We start from the raw sequence: 23,388 nt of genomic DNA, 5'->3' as shown, positions 1-23,388 counted from the left end.
GCATGTGTGTGAGTGACTGCCATGATAGCATGCTTACCATGAGGCTATTTGCTTATGTGATATACCTGCCTGAATGCCTGTGGGTGAAGGTTGGGTTATTTGGATTGGAACAATTCATCGATTGTGAGTTTTAAAGCCCACTTGAGAGTGGCAAATTATCTTATTTTCTAAGCCCACCCGAGGGTGGCAAATCCACGTCTTAGCCTACTTACGAGTAACACCATCAAACCATTTTCAAATAAACAAACATGAGATATTTTGTTCCAATTCAGGCGATCTGGTCTATATTTGTATACTGTGCGCATCACATAGTAAATCTAGGCTAATAACCGGAATAAGAACGCATAATGTTTTCAAAACTAGATATCATGGTTAGTAGATGCCGATCTTTGATCGGGCGAGTGGGGGTGCTCACGAAGTGACCTTCCCCAATCGTACCCAAGTTCCCGAGCCGAGGCAACTTTGGTGATGACGGACACGTGGCCTTAGGCAAACGAGTCAGGGTTTCCTAAATTTTCCAAAATAAAATATTTAGGTGGCAACTCTGTATCTGGAAAAGCAGTCCATGTATGACACTTCTTTCAAAAAATCTGTTTTCAAAAACGATTTGCCGGATTTGGACTCTTTGATGATTCATCGGTCTTGTATTGCACTCTGCGAGATTAGATACAAGACCGTGACTTTGAGTCTTGAACTGTAGTGAGGCCAAACGAACAAAACGGGACTCATCCTCCGGGACATTCGGGGACGTCTACAGATGTGCCGAGCCCGGTGCATGCAAAACAGATGAATGGATGCAAACATACGAGCATAAGGATGCTAATTGAAACGCGTCCTAAAACTAACCATTATAAGCTGGTAAATGAAAGAGAGAAAGACATGGGGTTGGAAAACATACATCACACACACGCACACTTATTACAACATTGCCCTCTCTTGGAGAGTCCGAATAAATAATACAAAATCGAATTAACTAATTATTACACAACACTAGCTAATTAACAAATTAACTAAACTAGCATGCAAACTATGTAAAATGGGCTGCCTCAGCTCTGCTTTGAATGATGAAGGATGCATGCATGCTCGAGTCGCCTTGTCGGGAAATCCATCGCGATGCCTCGACTCGCCTTTGTTTGCAATTGATTTCAGAAAGTTGCACGAGGCTCCAAAGAGATGAAACTCCACCCAGAGAAGCTGTGGGAAGGCTGCCGACGAGCTATGGGCAAGGGAGACCACCTGCCGACCGCCCTTAGTGGTGAAGACCAGAAAAGGTGGTCGGCCTGCCAGAAAACCTGGTTGGCCGACTAGTTCATTGTTCTAGTTTCTGCTTTTTTTGCAACAAAGGCAAGAGAGAGAGAAAGCAAGATATTTTCAACATATGTGTGCCCGACCATTCTCCCATCATTGCATAAGCTCTAGGGAGTGTAGTCCTCGATCCTCGGACCACCAATCACGTATCCCGATGCATGATGGACGAGGAGTCGAATTGCACGACTCAATGGGACATGAATGCACATATAAGCAACTAAAACCAACAACTCCATCGTGGATGGTCAAGAGTGTCGGCGACTGAGAGTCGAGACACGTTTCGTCACTTGGAGTATGAAACGTTCCTCGTTTCCCGCGTTTAGACTAACTCCTATTCCAAACACAATGCAACAAGTAGAATGGCATGGCATGTACAAATGTAACTCTAGTATGCAATCCTAAATGTAATGCGACTAAATGATGCAAACATGCAAAGGATGACATGCAAGCATGCAACTAGCATACACAATGTTATGGACTAATCAAGGGCATACTCAATGCACGTGGATTATATGGCATGCATACACAATGCACTAACATACTCAATGTTATGAACGAGGCATACGCAATGCAATGATCGAACATGCGATAACATGGACTATATGGCATACACAATGCAAGATGGACTTAAACCAAGATGGATGGACCTTAGCCGCACCCAAATCAGTGGCCAAACATGATGAAAACAAGGCAATGACACACACACAAGCATGCACAATGCAAGGGATCAAAGCCTAAGGTACGAGATACAACTCTACAAAAGCATTGAAAGGATGAAATATGGCATACAATGGCACGAGTTCCAGCTCTAAAATAACATGCGACATGGTCCCGAATCATGCAAACAACTCACACAATGCATATTAGGAGGCTCAAATACCGAAACTAGTGAAGCACATTACACTAGAGGTATGCAAAGTGATGCTCAAATGACCAAACCAACCCCAAACAGTCCCTATGTAGGCCCAAAACAGTGGCAAAATGGACTAATATGATGGTTTGAAAGGTACAAAAATGAAGCTCATGCAATGGTCCATAAATGAGGCATACAAGCACAACTCTCAAACGCATTTAAAGAGTGATAAACATGGGAATATAGCAACCTTATACGCTCTGAAATATTATGCTCAATGATGCCAAATCATAGGAACACCTCAAGTTAAGCATGCAAGGGGGTTCAAAACTCAAGGCTAGGTAAGGGTATTGCATTACAACCATGCATGGAAAGCATCATTTGACCAAGAGGCTTAAAAAAAGAGCTGAGGCAGCCCAAAATATGAACAAAATCAATTTAGAGCATGGCCAAAATATGCTAGAATCAATGGCCAAAACAACATGCAATGTAAGCTAGTGAGCATGGTTTACACTACAAGCATGTGAAGCATTCAAGAGGCCACTAAACCAGCCAGAGACAGAGCTATGATATGCCAAAGAATGACAAAAAATCCACTGAAACATGACCAATACATGCAAGAATGACATGCTCCTTTGATAAGCCACGAAAGGGATTACTCTACACATGCAAGAAGCAAGCAAAAGGGGACCAAACCAGCCCTAGACAGAGTTTAGAAAGTTCCTAAAAGTCACCAAAAAATGCCTGAACTAGGCCTCCAAATGGTATAAACATATGCTCCTTTGGTAGGCCAAAAATACTAGTAAACAAGACAACAAGAGAGAGGGTCACCCCTCTCTGATCTAGGCCCTCAAAGCCACATTCTCACCACTGAAAATCCACTGGATTTCAGTGGTAGGAAGGCCAAGCAAAAACTAGCTCGAATGCCTTATGGCATGGCACAAAACAAGGCTAAATAGAGCATGCAAGAGGGTAGATGACCCCCAACACCAAAAGAGCCTTAAACAAACATGAAAAAAACTTAAATATGAACCTTTTTTCAGTTGACAACAAAGCTCAAATAAGCATGCAAATGAGGCTAAGAGAAGGATCAAAATAATGCTTAAAAGAGGAAAAAGTGATTACCCTTGAAGCTCAACAAAACCAGCAACTTCTCCAGCCCAAAACCAACTCTTTAACCTCTGAAAATATCCTCTAAGAACCTTAGATCAATGGTGGAGGTGTGTGGCTATGAGGTGTGGTGCAATAGGCTAAGAACAATGCACTTTTTGAACCCAAAATGTAGAGATATAGAGAGGGATATATATTTTGCCTTAAACAAATTTTTTGGAACTTATTATAAGGAGAGGGAGGCCCTCTCTTATAGAGGAGCAAAGGTTCAAGTTTCCTCAAGAAGTTAGAGCAAGGGTGCAAATCCTTCATACACATGTATGGAGGATCCGGTCTGTGCCTTCCAGCTGGCACAGCTGGCATGCACTCAGACAGACAAAACTGGAGGAATCTGGCCGACTAGTTAAGGTGGTCGGCCAACCATTTCCCCTGGTCGGCCGACCAGGGCAAGTGGTCTCGCACACAAAAATTGGTCGGTGGCTCCATTTGGTGGTCTCCACTTTGAAAACAAGCTAGTGGTATGGTGGGAGACCAGAAAATGTGGCCTAAAGACCAAGAAAATCAGCTTCCCGACAAGAAAACCGGCTGGCAGGGAGAAAGTGGTCTCCAAGAACAAAAGGTGGTCTCTCACCCTTGTACCACCTCCCAAACAAGGAAAACAAGGTTCATGCCAAAAATGAACCAACACGGATGCAAAACGAGAGTTCGGGGGGCAAAACAAAAAGCCGGGTGCCCCGAAAACTGGCTGTTGAGCACCAAAAGTGGCGTGCGACCACAAAGGTGGTCTCTCGGGCCACAGTGTCCCTCTAGACAGAGGAAACAAGGTATGGGCCAAAAACCGTGCCAAATGGAGAATGTTAAGCGGTCCCGAACCGAGGCGCGCAGCCGACGGCTCCGAAAATCGGAAACTGGTCTCCAAACGGGAATAGTGGCTTGCGACCACGAAAAATAGCCTACGACCACTGAGAGACGGTCTATAAGACCTCTCCCTCCCTCCGGGAAGAGAAAGAAAGACCTGGTCCGCAAACCGAAATAAAGCATAAAAGGGTCTCGAGGTTCGGGGGTAAGGACCTCAGCCGAAACTTCAGAACGAGCACAACATGCGCAATCACCGAGCGCTCAATCGATGACGTCTGAGTCTTAAGATCGGTCAAAAATTGGGTGTCTACAGACGGTGAAAAAATAAACGGTTGATAGAAATATGATCCGATGAGATAACTATCGATATCCGATCAATGTGATGTTTTGCAGGCATATAGTATTCGATGTGTTCAACATATTGAACAGTTCGGATTCTCGAAACGGAACTCGTGGTGGGCCCCATAAATCTAACAGTATATACGGACTAGAAAGAAACCTAACTCTTGGCCAAATTGACGAAAGAAAATACTAATAGCCTTTTTCACATATGTATTGTACCACTTTCTAAATGATCTAATGAAACTATTTTTTAGCAACCCCCTCCCCCAAAAAAAAAACTATAAAACAAATTTATTTTGGACAAATTATTTTGACCACTTTTGAGATTTAAAAAACAATACAATAACTTTCACGAGTTTGATATAATTATATCATTTTTTTTAGTATGATCAAAGTAACTGAAACTAATACAGATGGTATGTATGCATATATAAACATGGTATAACATATATTTCAATCATTTTTTTTTTCATTAATACTAGTGAATTAATGATAAAAATAGGATTAAGTATTTTGTAAATTAAAATTTTAAGGCAAACTAACGTAATTATGTCAAACTTATAAGACTCGAATTTTTTTTTTTGATTCCCAAGAAATATTAATTTAATTTACCCTTTATTTTTTGGGATAATTACCAACAAGTTCTATTGACTAGACTTATTTATTCATAAGTCCTGAGTAATTTTTTTTTTTACTTAATTGTCCCCTTATTTTGATAATGAGAAGATTTTAATTTTTTTAAATGTGTTTAGTGTTTATGAAATGATCATTTGCTATTGACAATGATAATGATACTGATAAATTTATTAAAGTGATAAATGATTGAGACATTTTTTGACTTTTGTTTGTGAGTTTTAATTTATGTGTTAGTTTGTATTGAATTATGATATAAAAAGTGTAACTAGTTGAATTCTATTTTTAATTTTTTTTTATAATGATAAATTTAATCACTGCAAATAGAATATGCCTTTTAGATAAATAAATCCGGTCCATAAGAGCATCCACATCATGTTTAACAAATTTTGATCTAAATTATAACCAAAAAGTTATCTTTTCTATTTTATCTAGCATTTTTTGTATGTGCACCACCACCATTACCCTCTCTATTTTAACATTTAATTTTATAAAATATTCATTTTTATAATCTGCTGAACCATGCAAACAATCTTGCCCAAATAGCTTCTAGAAGGTTCTTGTCATAATTTTTTCAATGCAGTTGTTGTTTATGTTCTAATTTAACATACCTTTCATAAATTATACAATTAAAATTATAATCTTAATTAAATTAAAATTAATTACGAATTTTTTTATATTAAATTAAAATGGTAAAATTGGAGTAAATTCATCATTATAGAGATTTAAAATTATTAAAAATGTTTTATAAAAATAAAAATTAATTTTTTAAAATAAAAATTGATAGGACTCAATAATAATTTAAAAAAGTAAATAATAATCAGCTTGTTTGGTTTTGGTTTATAGAAAACACTTTTCAAAAAATTCTACTTTTTTATTTTTCGTATTTTTTTGTTTTCAATGAATTTTTTAAAATATTTTAAGTAATTTTTTTTTTTAAAATTTTTGGACACACCTAGCATAAATACACTTAAAAAATATAATATTTGTGAAAAAAATCCTTAAAAAATTTAATAAATACCAAAAATACAAAAAAAATAAAAAAAATAAAAATTCAATACATTTTTTATATTTTGTGTGTTTATTAAACTTTTAAAATATTTTACTATTTAGATACATTTAAGTAAGGTCCATCTAAAAAAGTAAAGAAAATTTGTTTAAACTTTTAAAAATATTTATTAAAAATAAAAGAATACAAAAAATAAATAACTCAATTTAAAAAAAAATAAATTTAAAAAACTGAAACTAAACAAAGTTAATATTTCTAAATTCTTTGCGCGAGCATTTGGACGTGGCTCAGAGAACCTATTGATTCATCACGTCATGAAACTTGGGTTGAAATTGGTGGTAGGAGGGAGGAAAAAATGAAAAATTACTCATAGGTCTTATTAAAAATGTGTATATTATTTAATTCAATAATTTTTTTAAGTAGACCTAAAGTTTCTGTTTGTTTGGAGAGTTAGAGGGGGGATTGGGATTGGTAGTGAGATGTGACCCACTAATATTGTGTTTGTTTTGAAAAATGAGGAGAGGATTGATAGTGAGCTCTGGATTAGGATGAGCCTCCTCAAGGGGATTCGGATGGGCCTCCCGGACTTGATATTAGAAAAATAGTCCGGCAGACTAAATTTTTTATTTTTATTTTATTTTTTACATGTTGGGCATTTTTTTTTTGAACATTAATGTTTAATTTTTTGTATTTTTTGTTAAGTAAAAATCATTATTTTATTTGTTTTATTTTTTTCTAAATTTTTTTATTTTATTTTATTTTTATTTTTTTAAAATTTTTTACATGTTGGGCATTTTTTTTAATACATTAATGTTGAATGTTTTTTGTATTTTTTTTATTTATTTTACTATATATTTATTTGATATAAAAATAATTTAACAATCTCTACACTAACAACTATCATTAAAACAAACAAAATTTTACTTAATTCCCTCACTATCAATCATTTCTATTCTACCTCTGAAAACAAACAGGGCCAAAAGTCCTACATATTTTCCTCTCTCTCTGCGTTTTCTCTCATTCTTTACATTTTCCTCTCTCTCTCTCTTTTTTTTTTTAAACAATTTTCTCTCCTTCTCTTTGTCAACGACCGGTGATCACACCTTCCTTATTCTCTTTCTCTTTCTAATATATAGTCGCCAGTAACTGACGACCACCATTGATTAGGGTTCACCGGCAACCACCAACCACCGACATCAACTTATTACTTCATCATCACTGACGACGAAGAAGATGAGTAAAACTATTCAAATTTGATGTATCAGATCTGAGTAAATCTACAAAAGATCCGACTAGATCTAAACAAAAAATAGTTGCCGGAATACAATATTTTTTCTATTTCTATTCTTTCCTTCGATTTTTCAATTTTTCTACATTTTCTCTGTTACACATGCCTATTTTTCTATTTTAATGGAGAAAAATTTTAAGTTCTAAATAAGTTGTTTTTAAGTTTTAATTACAGGCAGTGAAAATTATAAAATTTTACAGTTTCAGTTTTTCTGGTGCTGAAATGAATCATACTTCAAAACTACAAAATTTTACAATTTCATAACATTTTTTAGAACTGTAAAATTTTACAGTTTCATAACATGTTTTCCAGCTTAATAGAATAATGCTTTGAAACTGTTACTTTTCAGTTTGATCAATATTACAAATTATTTGCTTAAACCCTACAATAATTGAAAAATAATATATACTTTTTCCCATTGTTGTTTGTTGTTATTATGTTTTTTAACTATAATTTTTCAATTTATTCTTCTTCTTCTTTTTCGGGCAATATTTTGAGTATTTCGGTGAGTCTCCGATGATGTTCTTGGCATTTTCCAGTGACATTCAGAACATTCCGATGAACTTCCGACGATGCTCAAAATAGTTCGGCAAACTTCCGGTGATGCTTCGGTAACTTCCCAGTGATGTTGAATATTCCAGCGAGTTTTAGGTGAGTCTGACGGAAGTCGTTGGATGTAACAGCATTTTTAAAGTTATATATATAAAAAAAAGAGTTTTTGATAACAATTAAAAATATATAAGAATAATTGGTGTAAGAATTTTGTTTTGAAATTAGATGAATTTTGAACTTTGTATATGAGATTTATTGATAAGTGTTCTGTAGACGTCTCCGAACGCCCCAGGAAGGAACGAGTCCCCCCGTTCCGTTCGATATTGGGCTCACTACAGTTCAGGACTCTCAAATTGTCATGGTTCTAAATTTGAACCAAAGAGTCTAAATCCGGCAAATCGTTTTGAGAAAACAGATTTTGAAAGAAGTGCCAAACATGGACTGCTTTGCCAGATACAGAGTCGCCACCTAAATATTTTATTTTGGAAAAATTTAGGAAACCCTGACTCATTTGCCTAAGGCCACGTGTCCGTCATCACCAAAGTTGCCTCGGCTCGGGAACTTGGGTACGATTGGGGAAGGTCACTTTGTGAGCACCCCCGCTCGCCCGATCAAAGATCGGCCTCTACTAACCATGATATCTAGTTTTGAAAACTTTATGCGTTCTTATTCCGGTTATTAGCCTAAATTTACTATGTGATGCGCACAGCATACAAGTATAGATTGGATCGCCTGAATTGGAACAAAACATTTCATGTTTGTTTGTTTGAAAATGGTTTGATGGTGCTACTCACAAGTAGGCTAAGACGTGGATTTGCCACCCTCAGGTGGGCTTAGAAAACATGATTTTGCCACTATCTAGTGGGCTTAAAACACACATTTGATGAATTGTTCCAATCCAAATAACCCAACCTTCACCCACAGGCATTCAGGCAGTTATATCACATAAGCAATTAGCCTCCTGGTAAGCATGCTGTCATGGCAGTCACTCACACGCATGCAAGGATGCTAAAGCGTAAAACTTACCGAGTACTCCAAGCCAAAACAGAAGCTGATTAGAAATCCATGCATGATCCTAATTATACAGAAATGCCTAATGCAACACATGCAAAATGCAACTATAGCAGGCTCGGCTATTCTAGACATGGCATATGAAATGCTACAGCTAACATGTATTCAATTTGGAATTGAAAATACAATGCAGTTAGTATGATGCGCCGAGCCTGGTGCATGCAAAACAGATAAATGAATGTAAACATGCTATCATACTGTATGCTAATTGAAACATGCCCTAATCTAACCATCATAAGCGGGTAAATAAAAGGGAGAAAGGCGTGGGGTTGGAAGACATACATCACACACACGCACACTTATTACAGTTGTGCCCTCGCGCAGAGGGTCTGAAAGAATAATACAGTCCCAAATGAATATTACAGTCCAACTAATTACAAAATCCTAATTAATTTACAAATTTAACTAAGAAAGCTGTAAACTAGCATGCAAGCTAGGGACTGCCTCGACTCCGCTCCGGATGATGAATGATGTATGCTCAGGTTGCTTGGCACGGAAATCCACTGCGATGCCCCAATTAGCCTCTGTTTGCGATTGATGCCGGAATGCTATGCAAGGCTTTTGAAAGGCCATTGATTCTTGATTTGCTGCAACAGAGAGCAGGAAAAGGGCATGGCAATGTATTTTTACAATTGTATGCATGCATCGATCCTCGTGCCACCAATCACGCATATCGATGCATAATGGCCGAGGAGTCGAATTGCACGACTCAATATGAAATGAATGCACACATAAACACAACAGGGCCTAGACTCCATCATGGATAATCCGGAGTGTCGGTGACTGGGAATTGAGACACGTTCCGTCACTCGGAGTACGAAACGCCCCTCGTTTCCCGTGCTCGGGCTAACTCCTATCCCAAACACAATGCAATATGCATGATATGCATGAAATGCAACTAAGATACAACCTAACATACACAATGCTATGAAATGGCATACATGATGCACGAGATAACATGGCATACACAATGTGCTAACATATAACCTAGCATACGCAATGCTATGAAATGAAATGACATACACCATAATGGACTTACACCAACATGAGTGGACCTCAGCCACACTCACATAGGAGCCCATTAGATGAAAATGAGACACTCGAGATGCGTGCACACGTGCACGCAAACCGAGGACCGAACCTAAGGCACAAAATGTCACTCTAACAAGACATGGCAAGGCATGGAATATGGCATACTAGCATACAAATTTCAGTAGCAAAATATGATGCAAAATGATCCCGAAACATGGAAACATGGCACCCGATGCATGGAATGGCCCCGAAACACAAAACTAGGCATGCTCAATGACCTATAGCTATATAAAACATGCACTATTTGATCATGAAGCATGAAGACAGATTCAAGGCAGTCCCAAAACAAGCATATTTACAGTTTTAAGAAAGGCCAAACAATGAACACAAAAAGGACTAAGCTAGCATGCAAAAATGGCCCCGTAAGAGAGGTAATGAAGCAAGTAACAGCTTCTGGCCCTGAATGACCAAGAGCCCTTCAACAAAGTTGAAGAGGGGCTCAAAATGAATCACTTTACAGTTTACAACAAGCCACGGATCTAAACACAAACAGGCCTAAAACAATGTGCAAGAAATGGGCCAAAAGGGAGACAAAGAAGCAAGTAGTGGTTGCTGGCCTCAAACATAGTAGGGCCCTTCAACAAAGTTGAAGAGGGGCCCAAACCATGATATTTTACAGTTAGTGACCAAACCCAAAACAGTGCACATGCAAGCTTAAAATACTATGCAAAATGAGGCCTAAAAAGGGGTTTAAACACAAAGAGCAAAAAGGGAGCCTCAAACAGCAAAAAATCCTTGATCAAACATGAAGAGGGGGTCAAAATAAGGCTATTTACAGTTCGGACCAGAGCCCAAAAATATAAGCACAATGGGCTGACAAAACATGCAAAAATATGGCCAAAAGAGAGATAAAGAGGCAAGTGACAGATGGAAGCCTCAAACAGTGAAGAGCCCTTCAACAATATTGAATAAGGGATCAAAATAGGCCACTTTTCAGTTCATAGCCGAGCTCAAAATAGTTTAAAAATAGGCCTAAAATACTATGCAAGAAAGAGGCATACAAGAGAGGTAAAGAAGAAAGTGCAAAAAGGAAGCCTCAAACAGGGAGAGGCCCTTAAACAAACATGAAAAAGACCTCAAAATAATGTCATTTTAAGTTAGGGTCGGAGCCCAAATATGCAAGCAAGTATGGCTAATATATTGAGCAAAAATAGGCAAGAAAGAGGGAGAATGAGACTTACCCTTGTAGCCTAAGTCTTTGACAACACTTGGCTTGAGTTTGGTGGCTCCTTAGCTCTGAAAAACAGCCTCAAGCTGCTGGTGTGGAGCATGGAGGCCTTGTGCTATGAGGTGTAGTGTAAAATGGTGTAGGATTTGAAGAATTTTGGTGCTTGGAGTAGAGAGGGAGAGAGATGTAATGCAAGAGCCTAAAACAATTTTTTGTAACCCTTAGATGGGAGCTGGAGCTGCTGTTATATAGGCAAAAGATGGGAGAAAAATAGGGGAAATGAATTCAAGTTTCCCCCCAAAAGTTGGCCCCCCCGGATACACAATCTAGGGGGAAATAAAATGCATATTTGTAATGTACCTGGAGAGAGGATCATGGTCGGCCGATTATCCAAGTTGCAGGTGGCCGGCCGGCTCTCTCCATGGCCGGCCGGCCAAGGGTCAAAAGGGTCAATCATGATTGATGGCCGGCCATGCCAAAAAGAGGGCCTCCCATGTGTGCACAACATAACCATGTAGTCAAAAATTGGAGAAAGTGAACCAGGAGAGAGAAAAGGCCACTTTTAGGAGGGGTTCAAAAAGGGCACACACAATTAATGGCCGGCCATATGATATTGGTGGCCTCCCAGGTGTCTATAACATAAGTATGTGGTTTGGGGCAAGAAAAAGTGAACTTAGGGTGGTCAACATTGGCTTTGAAGTGGGAAAAACGGGCGACGGAGGGCGATGGAGGAATAAAACTGGTTGTCAAAACAATTACTAGCCTCCCACCCTTCTACGACCTTCCTAACAATGAAACAGAGGTCTCTGCCAAAAATGAACTCAAACCGATGTAAAATGAAGGTTCGGGGGCCGAAACGCGCAGCCCGAGGCCCCGAAAACTGACTGTTAGGCACCGGAAGTGGTGTTCGACCACGAAGTTGGTTTTTCGAGCCACAGTGTCCCTCAAAAGGGAGCAAATAGGATGCATGCCAAGAACTGGAGCAAACGGAGGTGGTTAAGCGGTCCCGAACCAAGGCACACGGCCAACGGCTCCGAAAAACCGGAAACCGGACTCCAAACGGGCAAAATGGCCTACGACCACGAAACGTAGCCTACGGCCACTGAGAGATGATCTACGAGACCTCTCCCTCCATTCAGGAAGAGAAAAAAAAAAGAGAAAACAGAGCCTGGTTCGCAAACCGAGGCAAAGCATGAAAAAGTCCGGAAGTCTGGAGGCAAGGCTCGCAGCCAAGACTCTGAAACCTCTGAACGAGCACGATATGCAACATCACCAGGTGCTCAATCGGTGACGTCTGAGTCTTAAAGTCGGTCAAAAATGGGGTGTCTACATGTTCCAAAAAAAAAAAATACACCATGCAGAGGTGTAAGGAAAATTGAAGTAACTGAACCTAATGTTCAAGATAGACCGAAATTGTAGTCTTTATTTTGTTTTTAATTGTGTTTGAGTTTTGAATAATTTTATTGTTGGGAAAAACTACTCATATTACATAATTTCACATTACATATCGCAAAATTATGAGATGAACAAAACAAACCTCCAATCCCAGAAAATATAACATGCTGAATAAAATACAGATAAAATATAAAATGGTTAAAGGAAGCAAACCGAAGCCTGTGTGATACCACAGTCTCCTTAAAATAGATTCGCCGCCTCACCGTTGGGTGCTGGAGGTACGCCGGTGTCTACTTCCTAGGATACGACGATTTTTACCAGCTACAACAGAAGCACCTTCTGATTAGCTTAGCGAACTGACAACGGCAGCACTCTCTCTCAGAAAGAAAATTATAGGAGAAATAGACTAACAGGGTATGGATGCCAAGAAAAAATTCTATATATTTTTTCCAAGGAATAGGGCCTCCTTTTATACACCATGGGGGAGAAGGGAGGAGCCTCTAGCTATCAAGGCTGGCAACTAATGCCAGCAAAACTGCCCAATCAATTTTGTAAAACTAATGAGCCTTAAATGTGTGAGTTATATACACATTTATGAGGTAATTTCTCATTCAACCATTTTTCTCCAACAATTCCCACTTGAATAAAAATTGACCGAATACAGCAAACGCTCAATGTTTATCAACAAAGACTCGGAAAGAGAGAGAGCACACAGACTAACCCTGCATCAGAAAAGGTAGCTGTTGGCCTTGAACCTTTCGTAGTGAAAGCCTATCGGATTTACTGGCTGACCAGTGAACGTGATGTCTTGAACTGTTCTGCCGTTTATGTAAACCGAGACAATAGACCTCTCACAGGAGTTAGTCCAACCATTGTTCTTGTTTTCACTGGTGTGTCCGATATGGCCCTGGAACACTAGCCTGGTTCTGTGAGTGTTTTTTAAAGAATTCGGCCTTGGCAATTCTTGAAGAAGCGGCCCCACTTCGCACTCACATAGGTGACCTAGATACGGTATTTCATTATACCACAACACTAAGGCCATTAAAAGCATTAGCTTAACCTTCCACCCCCATAGGGCATCACTGTATAAAGGAATGGGCAAGAGGATTTACCTCTTCGGTGACTCACCCATTACACGAAGTTAGGTTGTCTCTTTGAACCTAGATCTTGGGATCTCCAGTCAACTAGGTTGGGTTTTCCGTTCCGATAACCTTTACTAAAGAACTTAACCCCATTCCTCTTGACGACTTTTCTACTAACTCTCGAGTTAACCCTTTGGTTAGCGGATCCACAATGTTGTCTTTAGACTTGACATAGTCTAGAGAGACAACACCATTTGAGAGTAGTTGTCGTATAAAATTATGTCTACGACGGATATGTCTAGACTTTCCATTATACATATTACTCTATGCCCGACCAATCGCTGATTGGCTATCGCGATGAATACTGATAGCTGGCATAGGTTTCGGCCAACGTGGAATATCCTCAACAAACTGGCGAAGCCATTCAGCTTCTTTAGTTGTTTTATCTAAAGCAACAAACTCAGATTCCATCATTGATCTCGAGATACACGTTTGCTTGGCAGATTTCCAAGACACGGCTGCCCCTCCGAGGGTAAACACATAACCACTAGTGGATTTGGAATCTTTTATATCAGATATCCAATTTGCGTCACTATACCCTTCTAGTACCGTTAGGTATCTGGTATAATGTAGCCCATAATCCAGGGTGTAACAGATATACCCCAACACCAGCATAATGCCCTTCCAATGAGTAGCATTAGGATTACTCGTGTATCTACTCAGCCTACTAACAGCGTAGGCAATATCTGGCCTTGTACAACTCATCAGATACATCAAACTCCCAATGACCCGAGAATATTCTAGTTGAGAGACACTCTCACCATTATTCTTGGTCAAATATAGACTTAAGTCTACCGGTGTCTTAAACGTACTTGTATCTGACTTTCCAAATTTCTCAAGTATCTTATTAACATAATGAGCTTGAGAAAGTACAATACCACAAGATGTTCTGGTGATCTTAACACCCATAATGACATCTGCAAGGCCCATATTCTTCATGTCAAACTCAGAGTTTGACAATCTTTTGGTAGCTTTAATCATTTCATCATTGCTACCAATAATGAGTATGTCATCAACGTATAGATACAAAATGACATAACCTTTGTCAGTGTCTTTAACATATACGCACTTATCACACTTATTGATTCGAAACCCATTTGACAACATAGCATTGTCAAACTTCTCATGCCATTGTTTGGGAGCTTGCTTCAAACCATACAATGACTTGACCAGCTTACAGACTTTCTTACTTTGTCCTAGAGCTGAAAACCCCTCAGGTTGCTCCAAGTAGATTTCTTCATCTAAATCTCCATTTAAGAAAGTTGTCTTTACATCCATCTGATGTATTTCTAAACCACGTAAAGCTGCTATTGCAATCACCATGCGAATAGATGTAATCCTTGTCACAGGTGAATACGTATCAAAGTAATCCAGGCCTTCTTGCTGTCTGTATCCTTTGATAACTAGCCAAGCTTTATATTTGTCAATTGACCCATCCGCTTTCATCTTTCTTCGAAAGATCCACTTACTCCCCAAGGCCTTACTGCCTGGGGGTAGATCAACTAACTCCCAAGTATGGTTCTGTAAGATGGAGTCAATCTCACTCTTAATTGCTTCTTTCCATAAAGGACTTTCAGGTGAAGTCACAGCTTCATGGAACGTTCGAGGTTCTCCCTCTAACATATAAGTCAAGAAGTCTGGACCAAAGGACTTTGTGGTTCTAGCCCTTTTACTCCTTCTTGGCTCATCTACTTTATCAGCTTGATTATCTACTTGATCAGTTATTTGATCAGCTGTTTGATCATCCATGTGATCATTTATGTGATCGTCATCATGATCATCTACTATTTCTTTCATGGAACTCGGAACCCTGTCTTGGGGACGATACGGAAATACATCTTCAAAGAAAGATATACTTCTAGATTCCATGATAGTATTCTTGTGTATATCTGAAATATCAGACTTGTGCACAAGAAATCTATATGCACTACTATCTTGTGCATAACCAATGAATATACAGTCCACGGTTTTCGGACCTATCCTAACCCGCTTGGGTGTAGGTACCGCCACTTTTGCAAGACACCCCCACATTCGTAGATATTTATATGAAGGCTTGTGACATTTCCACAACTCATATGGAGTCTTGTCCACTTTCTTCCGTGGTATTCTATTAAGAATATAATTCACGGAGAGAATTGCTTCCCCCCCATAAGTTCTATGGCAACCCAGAACTTATCAACATTGCATTCATCATCTCATTCAGCGTCCTATTCTTCCGTTCAGTAACACCATTTGACTGAGGCGAATAAGGCGCTGTGGTTTGGTGAATAATCCCAAATTGAGCACAAGTCTCGGCAAACGGGGATTCATACTCACCACCACGATCTTCTCAATGCCTTGATTTTCCGTCTTAATTGATTCTCAACTTCATTCTTAAAAGAATAAATTTATTAATAGCCTCGTCTTTGCTTTTAAGCAAATACAGTATTTAGTGCAATCATCAATAAAAGTGATGAAGTACTTGTTGCCACCACGTGATTGTATAACTTTCAAGTCACACACATCACTATGCACTAAACCCAAAGGCTGGATACTTCTTTCAATAGAATGAAAAGAAGACCTTGTCAATTTTGCTTCTACACAAGTTTCACACTTGTGTTGTGGATTAATCTTGAAAGATGGTATGTGATCTAACTTGATTAATCTACGTAAAGAGTTAAAATTTACATGACCCAATCTACCATGCCATAAATTAGGGGACTCAAGCATATAAGCAAAAGAAGAAGCTTTCTTATTTATCTTAGGGATAAGTGTCATTACATTCAATTTAAACATACCACCTGACATATATCCCTTCCCCACATAGACCCCGCCCTTAGTCAACACGACCTTGTCTGATTCAAACACCATGCGGAAGCCATGCTTTCTTAGGAGAGACCCCGAGACAAGGTTCTTACGAATGTCCGGCACATAAAGGACATCGTTCAAAGTCAGTTCTTTTCCTGAAGTCATCTTCAGGATCACCTTGCCTTTACCCTCAACAGCTGAGGTTGCAGAGTTTCCCATAAACAACTTCTCCCCGTTTGAAACCGGTTCGAAAGTTGTGAACATTCTCTTCTCTGCACAAATATGGCGAGTGGCCCCAGTGTCCACCCACCACTCCCTCGGGTTTGACCGCACCATGTTCACTTCTGACACGACGGCTGACAAATGCATGTCGTCCACATCGTGTGACAATTCCTTCATTTCAGCCATATGTGCCCGGTTTTTGTGTTGCGGAGGGTTTTTTCTCTAGGGCTTCTTCTTCAGACAATCAACTACCCGATGCCCGTCACTTCCACAGTTGAAGCATTTGCCATCGAACCTAAAATTAGGCTCCTTTGGCTTGTAGGCTGGCCTTTTGGAGTTTCTTCCTCTAGCCCCCAACTTTGAGCTTTTTCTTGTCGGTGGTTTTTTCCTCGCCTCCGAGGACTCGCCATGCTCAACCATGTTGGCTTTGACAGTAGAGGTACTCCCTCCTTTCTTCCTGTTGTCCTCTTTAATCCGGAGCCTGACAACGAGCTATTCGACTGTTATCTCCTTTCGTTTGTGCTTCAAGTAGTTCTTGAAGTCTTTCCAGCCGTTAGGCAACTTCTCAATCAAAGCAGCTGCCTGGAATGACTCACTTAGGACCATCCCTTCTGCATGTATCTTGTGCAGAATCACTTGGAACTTTTGGACTTAACTCATGACAGTTTTGGAGTCCACCATCTTGAAGTCCAAGAACCGGCCGACGATAAATTTCTTTACCCCAGCATCTTCGGTCTTGTACTTTTTGTCCAAGGCATCCCACAACTCCTTAGCCGATTTCTTGGCATAGAACACGTTGAAAAGCGGATCCGCCAAGCCGTTCAGAATGTAATTCCGGCAAAAGAAGTCTGCTTGTTTCCAAGCGTCCAGAGCCATGAGATTTTGTTTATCTTGCTCATTCTCCTCTACGGCTGGTACATCTTCACTCAGAAACCTCACAAGGCTTAGAATAGTCAAATAAAACAGCATCTTCTGCTGCCATCTCTTGAAATTCACTCCCGTGAACTTCTCCGGACACTCGTGATGATTGAGCGGTCCTCCCGGAACAGCCGGAGTAACAACAGGAGGATTGACCACAGAGGTCACAGCAGGGGTTGGCAAGCCAGTCGCCTCGGGGTTCGGATCCCCACCAACATTAGCAGCAGCAGTAGCAGCATCAGAGACAGTTGCCATTTCTGAAAAATTGCAGCAGAATTTTCACTATTCTGTACTTCCAGAAATCAAACTTAACACTAGAAAATCCCACAATTGGAAATTTAATTCAAAACTAGTCTCACCACGCAACCTAGAATCGAACATGGTCAGGAAAGTTTCCAGGAAGACTGGAGGGGTCACACCGGTCCCACTTAAAACCCAGTTAACCTTAGACAAAACTTTCAAGAGCATGTTGACTCCTAGTCCATGGGAAACAACTTTAAGAATTAAATTTTCCAAGGGATGAACTAGGTTAAACACACCAAGTTCCAAACTGTACAAGCAATTACAATAAAATTGCTACAATAATTATAAGCAAATAAAACGTGCTTTACATATTGGTGAATAACCACAAATGTACACTCAAGCAAACAATTGCTTCAAATATTTAGTCCAAATTAATCCTTTTTCCCATTTCCATAGGTATTCCTGTAATAAAGAGTTAGCAGCAAAATACAACAAAACCCCCCTCAGCTTTTCTTTGCTTTTGGCAAAGTAGTGATTGAAGGAGAGGCTACTAGCAAACAAATTAATAAATAACTGTAAGTAAAGATTAAAACCAACCCTTAAGTTACACATCTAGAATTTAAACTAAAAAAAAACTGTAAAAAATTAATTACATAATAAACATGTAATTTACTATATAAGTTACAGACCTAAATTAAATATAATTAAACCATATTTTCAATTGGTAAAGGTTACATATGAACTTATGGTACACTAAATATGTAATTAATTGAGGCAAGTTACAAACATTTTATAATTCCTAAATACTTAAATCACATTACTAGGCAAGAATTGCAAATGACATGATTAACATGCAAATAATTCTAGAGAAATTAACATGAATTTAAATATAGGCAAGTTATAAACTTTACAACTCCACACCTAAATTAAAGATTAATAGGTACAAGTTACATGAAAATTTACTACCTAATACACATGCTAGAAATGTAAATTACACTAAAAATTAAACCCGAATGAACATGTAATTTATATTGTAAACTAGAAGCATGTAAATCTAGAAAAACAAGGCATGAACCGATACACCATAAATTAATAAATTAATTAAAAAATACAGTGAGTTAACGTTGCACCAATGGAACTCTTCTTCCCTATTGATAACAGTGGCATATTACATGCAAAATTATTACACACACCTATGAATCTATTAATCTAATTATATGATAAACGTCGAATCTATTTTAAGCTTGTTGGGAAAAACTACTCATATTACATAATTTCATATTGCATATCGCAAAATTATGAGATGAACAAAACAAACCTCCAATCCCAGAAAATATAACATGCTGAATAAAATACAGATAAAATATAAAATGGTTAAATGAAGCAAATCGAAGCCTGTGTGATACCACAGTCTCCTTAAAATAGATTCGTCGCCTCACCGTTGGGTGCTGGAGGTACGCCGGCATCTACTTCCTAGGATACGACGGTTTTTACCAGTTACAACAGAAGTACCTTTTGATTAACTTAGCGAACTGACAACGGCAACACTCTCTCTCAGAAAGAAAATTATAAGAGAAGTAGACTGACAGGGTATGGATGTTAAGAAAAAATTCTATATATTTTTTCCAAGGAATAGGGCCTCTTTTTATATACCATGGGGGAGAGGGGAGGAGCATCTAGCCATCAAGGCTGGCAACTAATGCTAGCAAAACTGCCCAATCAATTTTGTAAAACTAATAAGCCTTAAATGTGTGAGTTATATACACATTTATGAGGCAATTTCTCATTCAACCATTTTTCTCCAACATTTATATCGATGTAAATCGAACTGATCGAAATATTACAGTTAAATATTTATTTTAATTCTTTGAATATCATAACATAAGTAACTCATATTACTTTCGTAATAAAAATTAGATGGGTTTCATGAAAAATAAATAAATAAATATGAGGAAAAGTTTGGTGAAGTTTTTAGAAATAATCTAATGTGGTAGGTAACAAAACGAGAAAAGAGATTTATCTTAACATAATTATATTTTAATTTTGAAATCTTAATTTGCAAATAGTATAAATTTAGTTTTGTCTTATAGTGCTCTATGATTGATAGGTGGTTACTTAGTAGATGTGATTGGATAACATATAATAAAACATCACAAACTAATTCAATAATAGAGAATTTTCATGACTATCTTCCCAAAAAGTTTTCCTAAGCATATCATTGCTCATAAAAATTAGGGAGGAAGGTATTTATTAAACAACTTTCACCATTTTTCATTTACTTTCAATGTGAGATTTTACAAAATGTTATAAAACATTTTAAAATCTCATGAGAATCCTTTTCCTTACACAAAACCGATAAAATCAAATCGTATCATGCGGTCTATTTTGATTTCTCAACTAACAAAATTAAAAAGTTTGATTCAATGCTAAATTCTTCTTTAATGCCGACCGAATCGAGCTATTTACACTCCTAAGGGAAAGGATTGATTGAATATTAAGACTCTTTTGGCCAAAAAGATGTCGGCTTTTAACTTGTTTAAAAAATATTTTACTTTTTTCATGCTCCAATTTAATTTTGACAAATTATTTAGGTCGTATGACTTTACTATGAGTTTTATTTTGATGATACAAACACTTAGACGGGATAAAGTGAAAATATTGTTATTATTGAATTGATTTAATTTTTTTCAAAGAGTGATATATATAAATAATCTTACAAAATAAATAATTTGAATTATCAAAACAATACCCATAATATCCACAGATCTGAACGAGATATAAACTTAAGAGAAGCCAATAACACCAACAATATGGTTCCATTTTGAGAGTTTCAATTTCTTTTATTTCTTTTGGGATTTTGAACAATTTAAGATAGAAGATTTTTAATTCATCAATCAATCAATTGGAGGATATAGATTGGGTGACAGTAGGTATAGAAATAGAGTTGATAGTTTTTTGGCAACATGTATGAGTTGGTACATGTGGGAAGCTGTAAAGGCCTTCATGGGTGTAATGTACATGTGGGCTTTTTGGTGCTTACGCAGCGTATTAAAAAATCTCTGCTCAGTCTGTCCATTGCATGGAGTCTTGAGGCGGGTTTGACTCCCTAATTGGGATTTTAATACCGAATAAGGTAGTATTAATAATTCTACACAATCTTATCTGGACAATTAATCTAATAATTAATTTTATAAAATTATAAATCTGTCATTATTACTCTGGCTGATTAAAAAGGGCCTTCAGCTTTTTGTCTCTCCAACAAATTAAGTTTTGTCGTTACATGTTTAGAACAAACAGTGTACGTACTTAGCCTCGTCAATTAATAAAAAGTACAAATGAGATTTAATAGATATATAATTAATTAGATTAGGAGAGTCTTCTAATTCAGCCCAATCATATATGGTGACATATTACGTGGGCCCACTACAGCTAAATGGTCTATATTAGTACGGAAAATGAGTGAGTTTCAATTTTGGGGATTCTGATAACTCCCAAAATGATCTAGGCGACTCGTGTATTTATTTTTATTTATTTTTTTTTTATCTCTTCCGCATGAATGGTACAGATAATTTTGAGTGTCATAAAAATCTCTAAATTTAGAGATCTCAATCATTGTTGTATTAGTACATGGGGCTCACTATATAAGTGGCCTATATTAGATTGAGATTTTATAAAACTTTAAGACTATATAGACACAAAATAAGTAACACTCTAAATTGTGATTATCCTCTCATTTCCTCTCTTTAGTTTTATTCTATTTCAAGTGAATTTACTAAAGCGACGGAAGAGCCTCGGCTAGCACCACACCGGTTTCATTCTTGCTCTCTCTCCCTCCTTCTATGGCTGGTCATAAGATCAATATTGAGCCAAATGGATTTTAGCTTAATCAAAATTAGTCATACATCTCTGATCTCACATTAGTCTAACCAAATAGTTTCCACCACCACAATGTTAGATCCTCAATTAACAGTGATAATGTTATCAACAAAAAAAGAATTTATTACACTTTCTACTCTTAAACTATCGTCAAATTATCTACTTAATCCCTGAACTATCGATTGAGTCTACTTAATCCTTAAGTATACAAATCAATGTCTATTTAGTCCTTAAACTATCGATTGAATCTATTAAATTTCTAAAATATTGAATTCAAACCTATTTAATTCTTGAAAGAATTATAAAAATAAAACATAAGTCCTTAAGTATTATAAAGGGTAAATTATAAATACACCTTCTGAGATTTGCTTAAAATACAAATTAGCCCTTATGGTTTGAAAAATTATAAATACTCCTTTATTACAATTTTTTATTTAACAGAATTAACTGAAAAAATAAAATTCATAATTACCTTCCTATACAATAATAAAATTACTTAAATTATTAATTGAAACATATTTTTAACATCATTAAAAATATTAATTGACTTAATGATTTATTAATTTACCCTACTATAAATTAGTAAAAGACTTTAGCTAGTAAAAATTTTATTTCAAAAAAATTTTAAATTTATATTGTCTTTGAAAAGTGGGTGTCAGTTATTATGATCAATTTTCTTTATAAATGCAAGTGTAATTATTTATAAAATTTTCTTCCTTATCTTCTATTAAAATGACTACATGTACACAGTTGCATTTATCTAGTATTATATTTCAGATTTTATTTATAATTTATAATTGATTGTTTTTTAGTTTTTCGCTAAGCTCTATTTTATAACTTAATTAATGTATTATTTTGTTTATTTGTAGCGAAGTGTTATTATTTAAATTATTTATAATTCTACTTTTTCAGTATATCTAATACTCATATAATTTTACTGGTAAGACTGAAAAATCAGACTATAATACTAATTTAAATACACAATGAAATGAAACACTTTTTAAAGAAAAAAAATTAAGATTTTTCTGTAATAAAATCTTAATTAGGAAAGGCCTTTTATTAATTTATAATATTTACGAGCATATATTTTATTTTTATAATACTTTCATAGATTAAATATATTTGAATTAAATATTTTAGGGACTTAATATATTCAATCGATAGTTTAAGAATTAAATAGATTTTAATTTATATACTTTAAGAACTAAATAGGTTCAATCGACAATTTAAGAATTAAATAGACAATTTAACAATAATTTAAGAATAACAAGTGTAATAAACCCCGCCAAAAAAAAAAAAATACTCGTAATAAATAAAATCTCCAATAATGCGAACCAATGCCAGCTGCCCTTCCCAATGCAAGTGTCCATCAAAATATTAAAAGCCAAAACTACTACCATAAATCTGGCATGCATATAATTGAGGAAGCTAAATTAATTTAACATTTAGAGAACCTGTTAGAGTTAATAAAAAATAAAACTAATAGCTATTTTACTAAACATGTCTAATTTGAAGAGACCA

The sequence above is a fragment of the Camellia sinensis genome, chromosome 7 (assembly GCF_055761805.1).
Source record: "Camellia sinensis isolate YWXY chromosome 7, ASM5576180v1, whole genome shotgun sequence".
Lineage (NCBI taxonomy): Eukaryota > Viridiplantae > Streptophyta > Magnoliopsida > Ericales > Theaceae > Camellia > Camellia sinensis.
Note: the sequence above shows the minus strand (reverse complement) of the source record.